The 21460-nt window shown below is 45.3% G+C and overlaps 1 protein-coding gene across 2 annotated transcripts in view; it reads left to right on the plus strand.

Moving 5' to 3' along the window:
- The first annotated feature begins 6510 nt into the window (after window positions 1-6510).
- The window catches only part of TSPAN14 (tetraspanin 14), a 71218-nt gene continuing 56268 nt past the window's right edge, over window positions 6511-21460 (plus strand). For both annotated transcript variants that reach the window (XM_084845284.1, XM_084845283.1), the window contains exon 1: window positions 6511-6733. The gene's annotated coding sequence lies outside the window, so the exon portion shown is untranslated. The remainder of the gene's footprint in view (window positions 6734-21460) is intronic.

Here is a 21460-nt window from a genome sequence, read left to right on the forward strand (position 1 = left end):
AGTCTATGCCCCAACAACTGATGCTGAAGAAGCTGAGGTTGATGGGTTCTATGAAGACCTACAACACCTTCTAGAACTTAACACCAAAAAAAGATGTCCTCTTCATCATAGGGGATTGGAATGCTAAAGTAGGAAATCAAGAAATCACCGGGATAACAGGCAGGCATGGCCTGGGTGTACAAAATGAAGCAGGACAAAGCTAATAGAGTTTTGCCAGGAGAACACGCTGATCATAGCAAACACTCTTTTCCAACAGCACAAGAGACGACTCTACACATGGACATCACCAGATGGTCAATATCCAAATCAGATTGATTATGTCCTTTGCAGCCAAAGATGGAGAAGCTCTATACAGTCAGTAAAAACAAGACCTGGAGCTGACTGTGGCTCAGATCATGAGCTTCTTGTTGCAAAATTTCAGCTTAAATTGAAGAATGTAGGGAAAACCACTAAACCATTCAGGTATGACCTCAATCATATCCCTGATGAATATACAGTGGAGGTGAGGAATAGATTTCAGGGATTAGACCTGATAGACAGAGTGCCTGAGGAACTATGGACGGAGGTCCGTTAGATTGTTCAGGAGGCAGCAACGAAATCCATCCCAAAGAAAAAGAAATGCAAGAAAGCCAAGTGGCTGTCTGATGAGGCTTTACAAGTAGCTGAAGAAAGAAGGGAAGTGAAAATCAAGGGAGAAAGGGGAAGATATATCCAACTGAATGCAGAGTTCCAGAGAATAGCAAGGAGAGACAAGAAGGCCTTCTTAAATGAACAATGCAAAGAAATCGAGGAAAACAACAGAATGGGAAAGACTAGAGATCTCTTCAAGAAAACTGGAGATCTCAAGGGAACGTTTTGTGCAAAGACGGGCATGATAAAGGACAAAGAAGGCAGGGCCCTAACAGAAGCAGATGAGATTAAGAAGAGGTGGCAAGAATACACAGAAGAACTATACAGGAAAGATCTTAATGTCCCTGATAGCCATGATAGCCACTGAACTTGAGCCGGACATCCTCGAGAGTGAAGTCAAGTGGGCCTTAGGAAGCATTAGTAACAACAAAGCTAGCAGAGATGACAGTATTCCAGCTGAGCTATTTAAAATCCTAAAAGATGATGCTGTTAAAGTGCTGCATTCAATATGCCAACAAATTTGGAACACTCAACAATGGCCGCAAGACTGGAAAAGGTCAGTTTACATTCCAATTCCAAAGAAGGGCAACGCCAAAGAGTGTTCAAACTACAGCACAATTGCGCTCATTTCACATGCCAGCAAGGTGATGCTCAAAATCATACAAGCTAGGCTTCAGCACTATGCGAACCGAGAACTACCGGAAGTACAAGCTGGGTTTCGAAGAGGCAGAGGAACTAGAGATCAAATCGCCAACATTCGCTGGATCATGGAGAAAGCAAGAGAATTCCAGAAAAACGTCTATTTCTGCTTCATTGACTACACTAAAGCCTTTGATTGTGTGGATCACAACAAACTGTGGCAAATTCTTAAAGTGATGGGAGTACCAGACCACCTGACCTGTCTCCTGAGAAACCTGTACGAGGGTCAAGAAGCAACAGTAAGAACCAGACATGGAACAACCGAGTGGTTCAAAATTGGGAAAGGAGTACGACAAGGCTGCATATTGTCACCCTGCTTATTTAACTTATATGCAGAGTACATCATGAGAAACGCCGGGTTGGATGAATCACAGGTCGGAATTAAGATTGCCGGGAGAATTATCAACAACCTCTGATATGCAGACGATACCACCCTAATGGCAGAAAGCAAAGAGGGTCTCAAGAGCCTCTTGTTGAGGGTGAAAGAGGAGAGTGCAAAAGCTGGTTTGAAACTCAACATTAAAAAAACGAAGATCATGGCATCTGGCCCCATCACTTCCTGGCATCTAGAAGGGGAAGAAATGGAAGCAGTGACAGATTTTACTTTCTTGGGCTCCAAGATCACCGCAGACGGTGACTGTAGCCATGAAATTAAAAGACACTTGCTCCTTGGGAGGAAAGCTATGGCCAACCTAGACAGCATAGTAAGAAGCAGAGACATCACCTTGCTGACAAAGGTCCGTCTAATCAAAGCTATGGTTTTCCCAGTAGTAATGTATGTACTAGATACATGTACTAGATGTACTAGTACTAGATGTACTAGTACTAGATGTACTAGTACAGTACTATGTATGTACTAGATACATGTACTAATGTATGTACTGTGAGAGCTGGACTATAAGGAAGGCTGAGCGCCGAAGAATTGATGCTTTCGAACTGTGGTGCTGGAGAAGACTCTTACGAGTCCCCTGGACTGCAAGGTCAAATCAGTCCATCCTAAAGGAAATCAACCCTGAGTGCTCATTGGAAGGACAGATACTGAAGCTGAAGCTCAAATATTTTGGCCACCTAATGCGAAGAGAAAACTCTCTGGAAAAGACCCTGATGCTGGGAAAGACTGAAGGCAAAAGTAGAAGGGGACGACAGAGGATGAGATGGCTAGATAGCATCACCGATGCAATTAATATGAACTTGAGCACACTCCGGGAGAGAGCGCAGGACAGGAAGGCCTGGCGTGCTATGGTCCATGGGGTCACGAAGAGTCGGACACGACTGAACAACAACAACAACATCAGAAAGACAGGCTACTTCAGAAAGACAGTCAAGCAAACGTCATTGCTATTGGATGCTACTTCAGGTGGATGGGAACAGCTAGGGGACGGCTGCTGCTGCTGCCTCCCCCAGCATCTGCTGCCTGAGGCAGCCACATCACTCTGCCTACTGGTACAGCCAGCCCTACTGCAAACATAACTGAAAGTATATAGGGCTACAGCAGCTTTCCCCAACCTGGTGCCCTCCAGATGTGCTGGACTACAACTCCCATTGTCACCAGTCAGCATGGCCATTTGGGGATAGTAGGAGTTGTAGTCCAACACATCTGGAGGGCACCAGGTTAGAGAAGGCTGGGCTATAGTATATTGGCTGTAGGTTGGGTGCAGGGCTCCATGCAATGATGCACCTCCAAGTCCTACGTCTATGGGATGAACTACATGTTATGCAAATCGCATAGCACGTAGCTCAGACTTGTTCACCATTTTACTCTCATGTAAGTGCGCACAGCCCTGATTCGGACTGGGGCAGTGGTGTTCCAGGAGAGGAGGGCTAAGTCTCCCCCCCCCCCAAATTCCCTCTCCAATAAAGATTTTTTCTTTTTTTTTTAACCCCCCTCCCGGGGGGGGGGGGAGTTGGTATGGGAGGAAAGATTTAACTCTCCTCTTCCAGAGTGCCATGGCTGCAATCTGAATTGGGGCCATGTGTATCTATATGAGAGTAAAAAGTAAGACAGGCCTCTGCTACAAACTGCTATTAGCGTAAAGTGTCGTTTGTGCCATTATTATAAGCATAACCACTGATTCTGGAGAGGGTGCATATGTGCACACACTGCATTTTTAGTTTGCTTCTAGTGTGACAATGTTTTGTCTCTTCAAAAAGCGGCCAGACAGTTCCAACATTGGCTCAGTCCTTCAGGAGGAGGAGCGCTTTTCGGCACCCGCTCCAGTGCTTTCCAACAGCATCCTGACACAACAAAATGTACCAAGTAAAATGTTTCCTCATCATTTATCTCCCCGTCAGGAAAAGCCGAGCATGCCAAATCTCTGCGTGCCTGGCTGTTTTCAGAGGCGTAAGAGCAGGGTCAGTTAAAAACAGGAGGTGGCCCTAGGGACAAACCAGGGGGGAATTGTAATGTTAAATCTTAATATCATGGGCCTGTAACACCTGCTGGGAGAAACATGGGGCAGGGGGGATTTGGGCAGGGGAGGTGGGGGGAAGCAACAATTAAGGAAAGGGCTACACCACCACCCCTCTTCCACCTACTGCTTCTCCCTGAAAAACGGCAACCTCCTGATGCCAGCATTCAGCAGAGAAGGGGTGGTGGGGTTTCAGGACATGAGGTAGAGCCAGAATGTGTAGTTCTTTCCCACACAGAACAGGGAAATGTTAAATGACACATATTTGAGCATTGCAGTCTCCTGGTAATACCGAACCTGAAACAGCATTTAGGTTCCAATCCTATGCACACTTACCTGGGAGGAAGTCCTGTTGTACACACTAGAGCTTACGTCTGAGTAAATGTTAGATGTAACATTTAGAATGGTTTGGACTGGGGTTTTTTGTAGCCTTTTTTGTGGGTTTTTTTTTTTGCTAAGGCGAAAGAGGATGCCTTTTAGAGTAGAATACTGTGTGTTATTTTAATGTGAGATTTATCACTCACTATATTAGTAAAACGGATATGCTGTGTGGATGCACTTGGAGACAAAATGGAAGTGGGAGATCTCTATTGAAGGTAGATACCCTTGCTGCAATAAAATACTTGGGGCTCAGGATAACCCTGCCTTCTGCTTTCCCTCAACCCCCCATGTTGTCAAGAGCTGTCCATGCACACTGCCTTCATGCTGCCAAAGAACCCTGGCAGAGGAAGGCCATGCGCAAGAATGAGCTTTCAGATGCTTGCAGGTGGACAGGTACGCCGCAGGGAAGCAGAAAGCTGGCCACTCTCCTCCCTTCAATCTGGGCTGAAAGTTGTAGGTAGGGGAAGCGAACTTTGGGGAGTTTTCACCCGGACCATTCAGGTAGTGAAAATTAAAATCTGGGAATGGCTGAAGGGAGCAGACAGGGGTATATCATAGAGATGTGAAGGCTTGGGGGGGAAATGGGGAAAAAATAATCCCTCCCATTCCAAAAATCCAGGAGGGGGATTGTTCCCCCTTGTTTTCCCCACAGGTCTTCACATCCTTACTATAGGAGTGTTTTCCCCTCTCCATCCAGCCTTTTCACACACCCTTCAGCAGGGCCCATGCTGCTCTGCCATGCTACAGAACCTGTGGAGACAGAAGAGAGAGGGCTGGGGAATAAGAATGTACTGGTGAGGGCAATGTTTTCCCACACTTACTTTTTCTGCAGTTACTTGGCTGGCCCCAGAGTTCAGGCCCTTGCAGCTCCACCCTGTGGTCCAAGAAAGAGGAACCTCCAGCCCTGTGTGACCTACTCATGACTGCAGAACAGGGTGGAGTAGAGGGGAAAAGGCTCATCTGCTCTTTCCCAGCTGCAGGTTTAAATCAGAACAGCCTTCCCCAGCATGGTGCCCTTCAGATATTTTGGAGTGTAACTCCATCTTCCCTGACCTTTGGCTATACTGGCTTGGGCTGATGGGAGTTAACAGTTCAGAACATCTGGAGGGCACCAGATCTGCCTACGCTGTAGTTGTCATTGGAGTATTGGATTAGGACTGAGGAGACCACTGAATATGTTAGGACTTGGGGCTTGTGGCACAACACCTTGGCCTGGGTTTTGAGGAGATGTGCCAATATTGGGTTTGGGTGTTCAGTTACACACATGTGGGTGGTGGCACAAAATGGAGAGTCGGTGGCACAAAAGAGCACAAAGCCTAGGTTTTGCAGGGATACAAAATTTCTGGGGTTGTGCTCCCCCCCTCACCTTCTATTGCAACACCCCCACCCCCACCCCAATTGGATACGAGAGAGACAGAAGTGATAGATAATTGAAGGAGAGCAAAAAATAAAGCTAGCTGAGTTGGCCATAAGAAAAATGCCGAAATCCAGATGAGTGCATTACCTTTATTAAACCAACCCAAAAGCCCCCCCCCCCCCCCCGTGCAAGCTGACAAGATCTCCGGATCTTCTCATTAAATAAGATGTTACAAACAGCAGGTGTGTGTGGGGGGGTCTGACTTAAATATCGCGATGTCTGCATAGTCGGGAGTCTTACGACGAAATGGGAGAGGAGGGCTTGCAGACATTCAAATGGGGCTCTTACCGGGGTGATGGTTCCGGGTTTCACCTGTAACCGCCCTCAGGAACGCTGCGAATAAGCCCCTCCTGGTCAGGGCATTCTGAGTGGCCGACCACAGGCCTGGACTGAGTTTGCCGTCCACCTAGAAACCCCCTGAAAAGGCTTCCCGAGGATCTGCGGGCAGAAGCAAGACTTACGCCGGCAAAAGGGGCTAAGCAGACCGTCCTGATTTCGGCCGCAGGGGAGCCTTCACCTTCCTAGGCCATCTGACACTCTGCCCTCGCCCTGCCTTCATCACGCAGCCTGCGGCTCGTGCGAAGGTTTCCTCAAACTTTGCTGTGGAATAGCTATCTATCTCTTTACGCACGCATATAAAAAAAGCCCAATATCAGCATTTTACACTCACGTATAAAGCCAAATATTGCGACATTTGAGAGTATTTTTCGGACATACCGATCACTGTTTTTGTTCGATAGGTTTACTGAGTATTGTTCTCGTTCGGTAGACCTGCTGCTGCTGCTTTTCCCCGCTGGATCTATCATCACGGTTAGAAAGTTTCCTTTCGGAGAGGCCGATGAGCTTGACGGATGCTACGCGGGAGGGGAAGCCAAACGCTGCCTGCCCGGCGCTTCCCCTTTCCACATAGACCAACCCTGTTTGTGAAACAGGCGTGGCCAGCTTGCACAGGAGATTTCCTGTCCTGCCGAGAACAGCGTACGGAGCGACACACAGCGCAGAGGGTCCCCGCCGTTTCTCGCCCAGATCGCTTCCCTCCAGCCTAGAATCCAGCGCCTTTATTTGCGCGGCAGGAGAACTCGGCCTCATGGAATTCTTAAAGCAGGAAAGAAGCTGAAAATAATTTTTCAAAACGCAACTTCTGGGTTCTTTCCCCCAACTTGGTGGAAACTTACAGGTTCCGGCGAGGTGCTATTGGGTAAGTCTTGTTTCCTGTACTTGGAGCGGATCCGCTTTGAATTTTGCTCCCACTTTTGAACCCCACCCCCTTGTTTCCCCCATCCGATTTTTCCCCCTTTCATTTCCCACTCGGATTTCTTGGGGGGTGGGGGGAACTGAAGTTGATGACTCCGCGATCCATTCCTACAAGGCCGACCGCCCATCCTTTTTGCCTTGTTCTCTCGTGGCTGGTCTAAGATTTCTATTGTGTGCGCTTTTCCCCGTTGGGATTAAGCTGCTCGGAACACGAAAGCAAATACTTTGCCCTCGGTAATGTGTAGGGCCCTTCAGGACATGGGTCGCCGTCCGGAGGATGTCGGTGTAATAAGATGGCTTGTGCAGAGCAGGGACATTGCTAGGTTCTTAAAAGATCTGGGGCACAGGCCCATAACACAAATTTGCATGCATGCATATATATATATATATATATATATGCACACACACACATACACACACACACACACACACACACGGGTCTAAGCGCACATCTAATATATATGTGTGTGTTTGTGGTGTGCGTATAGATTACATACATACATAAGAAGTGTGCACTAACCCCCCACCCCACTTCAACTCAGACCCCTATTCAGCATTTTGGAAAACATCCCACTTCAGCTCAGCACCAAACCTGAGTAAATGTTTGGAAAAATGAGGCTTTATGCTTCCTGTTGACTACCATGGGAAATTAGAAAAAAAACCCCTCTTTTTTCTCTTTGTCAGAACTGGATGATAATTTCAGGCATAGTAGCCCCCTAGAAGGGGATACACCTGCCCAACATCAGAAAAAATAGGTGCAGGGTTTATATTTTGATTTTCTTTTAAAGGGAACTGCCAATAAAATTTTAATTCCTTGGAAGAATTGGGTAACAATTTCAGGACTCATTGCCCCATCAGAGGAGATCACGTCTCCAAATTTCAGAATGATAGCCACAAGGGTTTTTGTGCAAGGGTGGCCTTAACATTTTGAGGCCTCCAAAAGAGGACATACTTCTCTCCCTATGTTCCTTGTGGGCCATTGTTCTGAAAATTACAGACAGCCTAGAGTTGTCCCTAAGTAAGAAACCAGCAAATTTTCAGAAGAATAGGTGCAGCAGTTCATGTGGAATGGGAGTTCTCCAGTTTGGGGGAGGGAGTGATTTGCTTTCCCTTCCATTAACCCCTTCCCCAATAGTTTTTTGGATAAATTTGTATGCAAATGCACAGGTCTTTAGAGGTGTCTCCCAGGCAAGAAATCTGCAAAGTTTGTGAAGGATATACATACATGCAAATTTAGAATGACTAGAAGTTATTTACTTTTCACCAATGTTAGCAGCAGGGGAACATGGGGGGGAAGGTGTTATTGCACTCATGTTCTACTTGTGGGTTTCCCCATGGGCATCTGATTGGCCACTGTGTGAACAGAATGCTGGCCTAGATGGACCTTGGTCTGATGCAGCACGGCTCTTATGTTCATAAATAGAGAGTGCCTCTGAGCATGTGCGGAATGTTTTTCTTTCACCACTGAGCACTTACATTCTCCCCCTACCAATTCTATTCCCCTCCATGCAACCATCCCTCCTCATCCTACCATCCTCCAGCAACTCTTCATAAACACAGATCTCTTGTTTTGTGCAACTCTCCTCTACCTCCTCCTTGTTATGCACAAGCTGTCATTGCATCTTCCTCCCCATAACTTTATTTGTGCCAAGACTTCACCAGGATTCAGCCAATGAGTCTGTTTTCAAAACTAGGGCTACGTAATGGAGAAACTCTGAGCATGTACTAAGTGCCTTTCCCTCACCACTGAAGCTAGAGTTCATGCCAAAAAACATACCAGCCAAACCCACAAATGACAAAACATGCGTAGGACTGAGCTGAAAGGGTAGTCATTTCATTAGGTGGAATTGGGTAGGCACTGTATTAAGCCTGCAGTACCATGCTCACAACTCAGGACTTGTTTCTGAGTAAACATGCAGAACATTAAGGTGCAAACCTCCCTGCAAAAGTAACTCGTGCTGGAATCCTATGCACATTTTCCTGAGAGTAAGCCTCATTAAACATAATGGTGCCTCTGAGTAAGCATACGTAGGATTGCATAAATTAGCAATACTGATCTCCCCTCCACTTAAAAAAACAAACCAAAAACTCCTATTTTGATTAAAGCTTTTTCATAGGAACATAGGAAGCTGCCTTATACTGAGTCAGACCCTGGGTCCATCTAGCGTAGTACTGTTGACAGTGACTGGCAGCAGCGGCTCTCCAGGGTTTCAGGCAGGATTCTTTCCTTTCCCTCCCTGGAGATGCTGGGGATTGAACCTGGGACTTTCTGCATGCCAAGCATGTGCTCTACCACTGAGCTACAGCACTTCCTACTGCTGGATAATGGCCACTGACAAACAAAACAACCCCGGATTTGTTTCTCTGCAACCTTGTGAACCCACTCTTCTCAAAGACTTGAGTGAGAAGGAGAAAACCAACCCTCTTGTCTGTTTGTATAAAGTCAAATACGGTTCAGAACTTGTCTTGCCCACCGAAGACAATTCTCTTTAAGAATTCCCCAAGATATGCTCTGGGTGGAATAAAGAAGAGAAAAGAAGAAAGAACAGGATAAGGGAGGGAAGAAGAAAAGAAGAATGGTGATTGGAAATGTGCGTGGGGGTGGGGGGCAAAGAGAATTCCCTAAGCCAAGTGGCTCCTTTCAGAGAGGTAGTACTTCAGAGGAGTTTAGGAGGCTGTGCAGGGTTTGTAAGGATTGCATGTCCTTAAATGAACTTTATGAGGTGAGGTGGCTGAGGGCTTTTTTAAAACTGTAGAACCTATTTCAAAGCTCCAGCAGTTTCTCGATCATGATGCCACATAGTCCTAACCCTCCTTTTGGTATTATTTGAGTCCTACAGCTTGTCAGGAGAAATTAAAGTGGAGGGGGAGAAAGAAGCTTGTGGAGGCTGATTGGATCCTTTGCTTTACTGAAGCTACTAAACTTCTGCAGAAGCCAAAGGTTCTAGTTTGGGGCAGTAAAATCAGATGCTGTGTGAAATACCAGTATTTCCCATGGAGCTCTTTCTTCCCTTCCTTCTCCGTCTTCAAAATTTCATTGTAGGCAAGCTCCGAATACTGGGCATGTAAGAGCAGAAAAGTAGGGGGAGAGAGGTTTTTTGCACCTCAAAATAACCTACACCAGAGATTAGGGATAGTGACCTCCTAATGGTCACCTTAAACACCTTCTGATTAGGATCTCTAATCCGCTGGGTTACTTGACAGTTTTTACTACTTGTTTTAGTCTTTGAGAAAAGGAAACTTTACGCATGGCTAGCACAAAAGCCACTGGACCTAACTGTCTGAAATTTGGCAAGTTCAGTCATAGAGTCATAGAATAGTAGGGTTGGAAGGGGCCTACAAAGCCATCGAGTCCAACCCCCTGCTCAATGCAGGAATCCAAGTCAGAGCATCCCTGACAGATGGCTGTCCAGCCTCATCTTGAATGCCTCCAGTGTGGGAGAGCCCACCACCTCCCTAGGTAATTGGTTCCATTGTCGTATTGCTCTTAACAGTCAGGAATTTTTTCCTGATGTTCAGCCGGAATCTGGCTTCCTGTAACTTGAGCCCATTATTCCGTGTCCTGCACTCTGGGATGATCAAGAAGAGATCCTGGCCTTCTTCTCTGTGACAACCTTTCAAGTACTTGAGAGTGCTATCATATCTCCCCTCAGTCTTCTCTTCTCAAGGCTAAACATGCCCAGTTCTTTCAGTCTCTCTTCATAGGGCTTTGTTTCCAGTCCCCTGATCATCTTTGTTGCCCTCCTCTGAACCCTCTCCAGTTTGTCTGCATCCTTCTTCAAGTGTGGTGCCCAGAACTGGACACAGTACTCCAGATGAGGCCTAATCAGTGCTGAGTAGAGGGGAACTAGTACTTCCCGGGATTTGGAAGCTATGCTTCTATTAATGCAGCCCAAAAGAGCATTGGCCTTTTTTGCAGCCACATCACATTGTTGGCTCATACTCAGCTTGTGATCGACAACAATTCCAAGATCGTTCTCGCTTGTAGTGTGGTTGAGCCACGTATCCCCCATCTTGTAACTGTGCATTTGGTTTCTCTTTCCTAGGTGCAGAACTTGGCATTTACCCCTATTAAATGTCATTCTGTTGTTTTCTGCCCAGTGCTCCAGTCTATCCAGATCACTTTGAATTTTGTTTCTGTCTTCCAAAGTATTAGTTATCCCACCCAATTTTGTGTCATCTGCAAATTTGATCAGCATTCCCTGCACCTCCTCCTCCAAGTCATTCATAAAAATGTTGAAGAGCACTGGGCCCAGGCCTGAGCCCTGCGGTACCCCACTCGTTACCTATCCCCAGTTTGAGAAGGTCCCATTGATAAGCACTCTTTGAATCCGATTCTGTAGCCAACTGTGGATCCACCGGATCATTGTTTCGTGTAGCCCACTTTGAGCTAGTTTGCTCATCAGGATATCATGGGGCACTTTGTCGAAAGCTTTGCTGAAGTCGAGGTATATGATGTCTACAGCATTCCCATGGTCTACAAGGGAGGTGACTTGATCAAAAAATGAGATCAGATATGTCTGGCAGGACTTGTTTTTGACAAATCCATGTTGGCTTCGAGTAATCATGGCATTGTTTTCAAGGTGCTTCCAGATGGATTGCTTTATCATCTGCTCCAGAATTTTCCCAGGGATTGATGTCAGACTGACTGGTCTGTAGTTCCCAGGTTCCTCCTTTTTGCCCTTTTTGAAGATAGGGACAACGTTAGCCCTCCTGCAGTCATCTGGCAATTCCCCTGTCCTCTGTGATTTCTCAAAGAGAATAGACAGCGGTTCTGAGAGTTCTTCTGCCAGTTCCTTTATGACTCTAGGATGCAGTTCATCTGGCCCTGGAGATTTGGACTCATTCAAAGTAATTAGGTGTTCCTTGACTATATGCTTACCAATCTCAAGCTGCAATCCTGCCCCTTCAGCCTGCACTTCGCCTTTGCCAGGGGGATCATAGACCCTCTTTTGGGAGAAGACTGAGCCAAAGTAGGAACTGAGCACCTCTGCCTTTCCTTTGTCATCCGTTATCAGTCAGCTCTATAGGGGCTGCCAGATCCCCAAATTCCATGCATGTATGCGGAAACACAAAAAAATTACAGCTCTTTACTTTGACATATTTTGTTGGAAAAAGCAAATTTTACTTGTGGCTAGCACAAAACCTGCTAGACCTAACTGTCTGAACTTTGGGAGGCTCAGTCATCTCTATAGGGGCTGCCAGGTCCCCAAATTCCATGCACGTATGTGGAAGCACAAAATCTATATAGCTCTTTGCTTTGACGCATCTTCTTGGGAAAAATTTTTTTTTTACCTGTGACTAGCACAAAAGTCACTGGACATAACTGCCTGAAATTTGGCAAGTTCCATCAGCTCCATGGGAGCTGCCAGATTACCAAATTCCATACACCTATGTGAAATAACAAAGAAATGATAGCTCTTTGCTTTGACACATTTTTTTTGAAAATAGCGAATTATATCTGTGACTAGCACAAAAGCCACTGGACTTACAGTCAGGGCCAGAAATATTGGAACAAGGATAACTGTTTTGGCAGTTGGCCTCTGTACACCACCACATTGAAGCTGAAAGGAAACACACCCAGATGGGAGCGAAGTCAGGACTTTCAGCTGTAATCCAAGGGGTTTGACAAAAGTGGGGCACTAACCATTCAGGAAGGACAGCCAGTGGCATACACCACCACCCCATCGTTGGTGGCTCATAAGTAATGGAACAAACCAACATCATTTCAAACTTAAGGGTCGTCTTTAATACCTGGATGAAAATCCTTTGCAGTCAATGACTGCCTGAAGTCTGGCCAATGGACATGACCAAATGCAGAGTTTCTTCCCTTGAGATGCTTTGCCAGGCCTTTACTGCAGCTGCCTTCAGCTGCTGCTTGTTTGTGGGTCTTTCTGCCTTCAGTCTTCAGTAAGTGAAAAGCATGCTCTATTGGGTTGAGATCAGGTGACTGACGTGGCCATTGAAGAACATCCCACTTCTTTGCCTTGAGAAACTCTTGGGTAGCTTTTGCTGTATGTTTTGGGTCATTATCCATCTGTAATATGAAGTGGCGTCCTATCAGTTTGGCAGCATTCGGCTGAATCTGAGCAGAAAGTATAGCCCTCTACACTTCAGAATTCATCCTGCTGCTTTGATCAGCAGTCAGGTCATCAATAAACACCAGTGACCCGGTTCCATTGGCAGCCATGGATGCCCATGCCATAACACTGCCTCCACCATGTTTGACAGATGATGTGGTATGCTTTGGATCATGAGCTGTTCCTTTGCTTCTCCATACTTTTTTCTTCCCATCATTCTGGTACAAGCTAATCTTGGTTTCATCAGTCCAAAGAATCTTATTCCAGAACTGGGCAGGCTTTTTTAGGTGTTTTCTGGCAAAGGCTAATCTGGCCTTTCTGTTCTTGAGCGTTACCAGTGGTTTGCACCTTGTTGTGAAGCCTCTGTATTTACATTCATAAAGCCGTCTCTTGGCTGTAGATGTTGACAAGGACATGCCTACCTCCTCAAGAGTGTTCTTGACCTGGCTAGATGTTGTGAAAGGGTTCCTCTTCACCATGAGCAGAATTCTGCGGTCATCCACTTGAGTTGTCTTCCGTGGTCTTCCAGGCCTTTTGCTGTTGCTGAGCTTGCCAGTTAATTCCTTCTTTTTCAGGATGTTCCAAACTGTTGTAGTGGCCACTCCCACTGTTTCTGCTATCTCTCTGATGGGTTTATTTTGTTTCCTCAGCCTAATGATGGCCTCCTTTACTCACACGGACACCTCTTTGGACCTCATGTTGGGAGTTCCAGTGAACAGCTACCAAATGCAAATTTAACACTCAGAACCACCTCCAGGCCTTTCATCTGCTTGATGGGTCATGGGGTACCCAGGAAACAGGCCACACCTGGCCATGCAGCTGCTTGTCAGCCATTCGTTCCATTACTTATGAGCCAGCAACGATGGGGTGTGTGTGTATGCCACTGGCTATACTTCCTGAATGGTTAGTGCCCCACTTTTGTCAAACCCCTTGCATTACAGCTGAAAGTCCTGACTTCGCTTCCATCTGGGTGTGTTTCCTTTCAACTTCAGTGTGGTGGTGTACAGAGGCCACCTGCCAAAACAGTTATCCTTGTTCCAATATTTCTGGCCCTGACTGTAACTGCCTGAAATTGGGCATATTCAATCAGCTCCATGGGGGCTACCAGGCCTCCAAAAACCATGTATTTATCATACAAACTAAAAAAGGTATGGCCGTTTTTGTTTTCCAATGCAAGTCAATGGGAAAATGTAAAAAAAAAAAAAAAAGCAATTAGGACTGCTTAAAAGATCTGGGGCACAGCTCAAAAAAGATCCGGGCCCCGTGCCCAGGTGGCCCTTCTCTAACGACGCCTCTGGTGCAGAGAGTCCTGTTCTCTCTGCTTTAGAGTTCTGGAAGTAACTATAACATTTAGAATTTCTGACATAGTATTTCCAGGGATGGGTGGGGAGAGAGTAACATTTAGTGTTGTGGTAGCTGTTCGTGGTGCTTGTTGGTTGGATCACTTCATTTTCTTATTATTTAATGTTAAATAATATGTACTCCTAGTTGCACATAAGTGCTTATACTATGGAGAACAAAGCTGAAACTTGTCAACTCTCTCCCTGCCCAACGGAAATCCTGTGTTAGAAATACTCCTGTTTATCAGATGTTTATTGCGTTAGATACTTAAAAAAAAACACCCTCATATCTGAGTTTCTTCTGAAATACCATCTAACTTGGCAGACTTAGCTAAATGAAACTTCAAGTTGTACTGAGATGTTCTTACAGGATATTTTACCCCCACCCATTGACCCTTCCATAAAACTCAAATCCTGTTTCTCCTTTTCCTGAGGGATAACTAACTTCCTGTCTTCCCATAAAGGTGTTTGTATAGCTCATTTTGTTGGAAAGTTATTACTTATAACTACCACACCCCACCTCACCCCTTTGGCTTTTTGAACTGCTTAGTCACTTGGTTGGTTTCAGGTAAAAGCTTTGCGTGCTATCTCTAACCTTGTTTCCAATAAGTTAGGGTGAGTATATTACTGGTATGCAGGTGAGACACTTTGCATCTGATAACAAGGCAGAGGAGGGTGCTCATAAGAAGATGGTTATTTCTGCAGTAGTAGGCTCAAAACTAACAGTGCAGCCCTAGACATGTCCGCTCATAAGTAAGCCCCACTGAGCCCAATGCGACTCACTCCCAGGTAAGTGTGTAGAGGTTTGCAGCCTAAACCATCCAACCTAAGTCCCCTGGTGTTTTTATTTTCAGCCCTAAACTTAACTGCATAATATTGTAAAACTTGATGTTAAAATTGCCATGGTCCATCTCAAAAAGTGGGAAGGATAAAAACACTGACTTCTGTGATAGTATAAGCAGGATCTTGGCTATAAACCGCTACAGATGACCATCCTACCCTGGGGTGAGTTTGGCTGTCTGTACCATCCTGTTGAGCGATAAAGAGGATTTTGCCACCTGTAAAGTGCAGATATATATTAAAATGGAGCTTTTGGGGGTGGTCAGAGGCCTATTACACTCTGGCCCGCAAGAGGAAAAGGTGGACCGCTTGATAGTCCGCTGTGAGCAATTTCTACAACACTTTGTAGATAAAATCAATTGTATCCATGCCGACTTGGATGCCATAGATGATACAAGTCCGGTGGATGTAACTTGGCCCCTACCTGTCCAGTTATGATGGATACTTTTCCATTTGAGGGAAATGGACATTTGGAGGAGTGAGGCCTGCCACTTGTGTGCTGCCTCTTGTGGACCCTTGCTCTTCCTGGCTTATAAACGCAGCTACTGGCTGAGTGGGTAAGGATAGCAGTATATGCTTCTTTACTGACATTCAGTGTCATGGATCTGCCACAAAAGGTTGGTGGCACAGTCCTCCGTGTGCTCAAAATGATTACTGAAGAAAGTGACTATATCCCTCCTACACAAAAGCAAGAGCTGTCTTGTCTTGGAACTGCAAACCCCAAACAATTAAGCATGTTGCATAGAAGGTAATTAGTAATCCAGAGAATTAAATAAATAATAAGGTAACTGGTACCAGTAGGGAGGATACAAAGTGAGTTCCCAATGAACTTTAGGTCATTGTTCTCAAAATGTAACTGGCAAAGCAGTTTGGATAATATCCAAAGAGAGAATGCTGGATTATAACTCATCACCAGAGATGAAAAGGATTATGTGAAAAATGGAGAGATGTCAAACCATATTATTCAGAGTCAGAGTGAACTTAAAGATTTCACTTATGAATTAATGAGCAAAAAATATTTTGTAAGGTATAAACATTAAGGGCCCAATCCTATGCATGCATAGACAGAAGAAAAGGCCTACAACCCCCAGCCATTAATTGTATCTAACACGAAAAGTATATGTTTTAAGTCTTTGTATGTGTGTTTTGATCATCAAAGATTCCTTTAGAAGTCAAGATTGTGAACTTAGATTTATGAAACAGCTATTACTATTGACATATTGGCAGTGAAGCAGTATCCTAGAAACTGTATAAATATGGTCTGATTTGGGGGTCAGAATAGCTTCTTTGGTATCGAAGCTCCTTGGCTGTGATACTGGCAGACATCTCTATAGAGAAGTCTTGTTAAGCAAAATGGACTCCGCAATACTCTTTTGTAATAGCTAGAAATGTTTACGAAATATAGCTTTAATTGCTTTTAAATGCTACAGTACTTGTATTTTAACTGGGAACTTAAATTTGTATCAATAAAAGAAAGAAAGGGATTCAAATATTCCTGTACTATAATTACTGTTAGTACAATACTTGGATTGCGACCCACCAAATAATCCTAGGTGAACGTTTTATTTAGAAGTATTTTAATATGCTATTAGGGGGTAAACCGGCAACTAAATGCTTCCAAACTACTGAACTATAGATAGATAGCTCAAACAAAGCCACATCCACAACATCCGTCTTGTCTAAAAGAGGCAGCAGTAACCCCTTTGTTTGGAAAACAAAACCCTCCCCAAACTCCACAGTATTGGTTAATTTCCAGCTGGTCTCTAATACTCCATTCTTGAGCGAAGTGCTGGAGCTTGTTGTGCTTGGGCTTCTCAGCTTCAGGGATTTCTAGATGATGCAGATTATCTAGGTCTATTCAATCTGGCTTCAGGCCTAGTTATGGGACACAGACTGCTTCGGTTGCTTTGGTGAACTATCTACTCCAGGAACTGGCCAGCAGGACTATATCCCTGTTGGTTCTGCTGGGCCTTTTGGTGACTTTTGACACCATTGACCATTGTATCCTTCTGGGGTGCTTGTCTGAGATGGGACTGGGAGACACTTATATGGTGGTTCTGGTCCTTCTTGGAGGGACAATCTCAGGTGGTGCTGGGGGATGCCTGTTCAGCACCATGGTTGTTGGCCTGTGGTGTCCCTCAGGGTTTCTTCTTTTCCCCCGTGCTATTTAACATATACATGAAACCACTGGGAGAGATTGTCTGGAGTCCTGGGGTTCGGTGCCACTAGTGAGTTGATGACACCAAACTGTTATCTCTCCTTTCTACCCAAATCCAAGGATGCTGTTCTAGTTCTAAACTGGTGTCTGATGTCAGTAATGGATTGGATTAGGGCAAACAAATCGAAGCTTAATCCAGACAAGACAAGAGGTGTTCCTGGTTAGTCAAATGGTAGATCAGGAATAGGGATTCAACCTGTGTTGGATGGTGTTATGCTCCTGCTGAAGACCCGGGCTTGCAGTTCAGCTGTACTCATGGACTCGGCCTTGAAACTGGATGTCCAGGTTTTGGCAGTGGTCAGGAGTGCTTTTGCCAGCTGAGGCTAGTGCACCATCTGATCTTGTTCCTTGAGATGTCTGATCGGGTCATGGCCACACATGCCTCAGTTACATCCCATTTGAACTAGTGTAACATGCTCTTCATGGGGCTGCCTTCATAAACTGTTCGGAAACTTTAGCTGGTCCAGAATGCTTTGGCCAGACTGTTGACTAGGATCATTACAGGGAGCATGTGACTCCCTTGTTACAACAGCTTCACTGGCTACCGGTCTGTTTCTGGGCAGAATTCAAAGTGCTGCCTATGATCTATAAAGCCCTATTAAAGGTTATGACCCATAAACCCAGTGCAGTGGTTAGAGTGTTGGACTGGAATTTAGGAGATCTGGGTTCTAGTCCCCACTCAGCCATGAAGCTCATTGGGTGGCTTTGGGCCAGTCACTGACTCTCAGCCTAACCTACCTCACAGGGTTGTTGTAAGATAAAATGGAGGGGAGGAGGACTATGTAAGCTGCCTTGGGCTCCTCGCAAGAGGAAAAAAAGTGGGATATAAACGTAATAAATAATAGAGCCTTGGGACCAGGCTACCTGAAAGACCGCCTTCTCCAACACAAGTCTCCCTGGGTCTTGAGATCTTTGGGAGAGGCCCTTCGTCAAGACTACCACCTTCAGAGGCACATTTGGTGGTGAGGCAAAAGAGGGCTTTCTCGGTGGCCACTCCCAGGCTGTGGAACGTACTGCCAAGGGAAGCTAGGTTCATTCCCTCTCTGTTGTCCTTCTGCCAGCAGGCAAAGACCTTTTTATTCAAGGAGGCTTTTGGCATGTAAGTTGATCTGTTGGGTTGGATGCTGTTTTTATTCTGTAATTGTGTTTTTAATTGTGTTTTAATGCATTTGTTTTATTTTAATCATGTTTTATTTATGGTTGTAAGCAACACTGAGTGCCATTTGGGGGTAGAAAGGCGGGGTACAAATCAAATAAATAATGTGTGCTGACATTGTCACCCATTCAAGCTCTCTGTCTCTGGCAATTGTGAGTTTTCAACTCAAATTGAAAGTTCAAAGAAAGATGTGGCATCCCCCTTCCTGGATTTTACCCCTTTAAAGTACAGGTTATGGATTGCAGGTTCAAAAGCTCCCCAGCGTTTACAAATAATTCCTTGCACATGGAAAGCTAACCTCTCCTGGATGTGCTAATGCTGCTCACCTGTGTTTTAGTGAATGCATCCTCTGCTGGAGTGTTTCTGTGGATACCACTGACCCCAGGAATTTTGTGGGCCTTGAGCAAGGCACCCTCTGTAGGCCATATCGACACAGAGGAGAGTGGGATGGGCAACATGAGAAATCCCTTGTGCTGCCTCTGAAATTCATGGGTGTACTGTGCAAACTGAGAATAGTGGCACTGCTGAGCTGGGGGTCTTTTGCATGGACAAATGATAAACCTCACCACCCACAGGAGTGGCCCAGCCTGTGGCCTTGCTAGGCAAGGCAAAAATCTCTGGTGGACTAACTCATCTGGATTTCTGACATGCTTTAAATGCAACTGCGCCCTGCATTGTGGTTCCCATTGAGTCACCAAGTTGTCGGGTGATTTCCCAGTTAGCTGGAAGCATTTTGATCCTAATGCTTCTAGTTGACTGATTCCATTTATTTCTGAATTGGAGCGCATTTATTTAAATGGGGGTGAAACATCATAGGATCCAATAGACCCGGGTTTGAGGACTGTGTGTGTTAAAGCAGCCTTGTATTTAACAGACTTGATCACTTGATTGCTACAGACGACAAGGAATTCCATGCAGGCAAGTGAGTGGGGTGGCAGAGGTCAAACAGATCACCCCATCCCTCTTCCTCCAGCTCACTTGGTTTCCATGCTGGCTGCAGTGGTAGGGAAATCCATTCCTCCACAGAACTGCAGCAGGCTGCCAGTGGAGAAAGAAATTGCTTTGTTCCTCCTTCACTACCCCGTTTCATAGAATGCTTCCTTTTTTCCTAGCCTACTAAGAAGGGAGCAGCAACCTGGTTTGCATGTAACCATTGGGTTATCATGCACAAGCTGGTGCGCTGCTTGTGGTGACCCTGCCGCTTTAGTGCACAACCCATGATCAGGACTGCTGGGTTATTTAGGGACTAAATAATCCATGGTTTATTGTTGCGTTAACTGCTGGGTTGTTTAGCCCCTAAACAACCCAGTAGTCCAGGTTCACATGTCATGCTTCACCACTTATGAAAGAGCTGATTGTGGGTTGTGGTATACAGCCACTTATGTGTGACAACCCAGTGGTTTTTAAACATCCCTGTGTTTCCATGCTGATGGAGAAATAGGAGGAGGCTCTCTCTCCTTCCTAGGCATCGCAGAAATGTGGAGTACTTGCCTTTTGCTGGCTAGTAAAAACACTTGAAGGCTACTAGCTTTTGTGGGCTTATTTACAAGGCTGTGTTAATGTATGTTAGTAGTGAGGAACAGGTGGCAGTGGCTTTGAATGTGCCTGTTTTAGTGCTGTATTGGAAGCTAACCAAGGGCCAGAACAGGCATTGTAGTGAGGAAAAGTCTACGACTGAAAATGGGTTCCCCATGGCAAGCAACCCCCATTATGCCCATAAGATTTGTAAATACTTGGTGTGTGATTTTCCCCTGTTAAATATTAGTGTCTGTACCACATTTTCAGCAGTTGGTAGAGTGAGGACATTGAGACTTGCAACCAAGCAATTGTACATCAATGGGGTTCCAGTGCTGTAGACTGGTCACATGTTGAATGCTGCTTTTTACTGGTGAGCAAGGCCAGGCGAACAGCTGCTATCTCTGTCATTTATTTTGTTACTGCTTCACAAATGGTGGTTTTCAATTGAGTTATCCAAAGTTCAGGGCTATGTGTCACACCTGTCTTTTCTTAGCCCCGTATTTATTTATTACCATCACGTATATACTGCAAGTAACATCAAAATACATAAAAAAAACCCACAATAAACAATATCATAGCATAACAAGTCAGCACCATCCTTCCCATGGGGCAGCTGGTGGTAGATGACCCTGTGAGGGAAGGGGACAGGCCAGATGGTGCAAGCTCTGTGGTCAGCTTTGTTTGCTTCTGTCTTTCGCTCCCGCTCCCCAACACCATAGGGATGAATCATGTGGAAAGTACTTGTAAAGTTTCCTTTCATACATAATTTAATCTGTGTGGCAGCCTTCCCCAATCTGGTGCCCTCCAGATGTTTGGGATTAGAACTGCCAGCACTCCTGACTATTGGGCATGCTGGCTGAGGCTAATGGAAGGTGAAGTCCAAAACATCTGGGGGCATCAGGTTTGGAAAGGCTGCTGTGTGGTTTATACAGCCTGGGCCCTGCATACTTTAGAGAGATCGTTCTCCCATATGTGCTTGCCTGGTCTGAGACAGTCGCAAGAGGTCTTATTGAAGGTACCTCACCTGCAGGGGGTCTGTTTGATCACCATCTGATGCTCACGTTTTCTTAGTTGTAGTGCCAAAACCGGTCACCCACAGTGGTTTCTCATTACGTGCGTAATGGGCCACTGTGGTATAAGTGTTACTGTTAGTTGAAACTGTTTATTTAAATGCTAAAAGCACTTGTTTATTCTGGCATCATTGTTATATATATTGACTTTCTTTATTAGCTGAATTCAGTACTTAGACTTTCCTTTATTTTATACATTTGTGTTACTCTTGCCCTTTTGTTTAGATGTAATTACATTTCTAGGAACCTGGCATCCACTACACCATGACTGGAACAATCCAGGCTTTAAGTTAGACTGTAACTGTTAGAGGCTTATGATGCTAAAATGTGCGTGTCTGAAGTGGGCCAATGAGTATTGGCTTCCTCCTATCAAGAGCTTACTTCTTGATGACCTTGTATCAAAATATGTGGGCCATTCAGATATGGGACAAAGAGAGCATTTGATGCAC

The sequence above is a fragment of the Heloderma suspectum genome, chromosome 3 (genome assembly GCF_057233095.1).
Source record: "Heloderma suspectum isolate Gila_16-S chromosome 3, 16-S_ref, whole genome shotgun sequence".
NCBI classification, from domain to species: Eukaryota; Metazoa; Chordata; class Lepidosauria; order Squamata; family Helodermatidae; genus Heloderma; species Heloderma suspectum.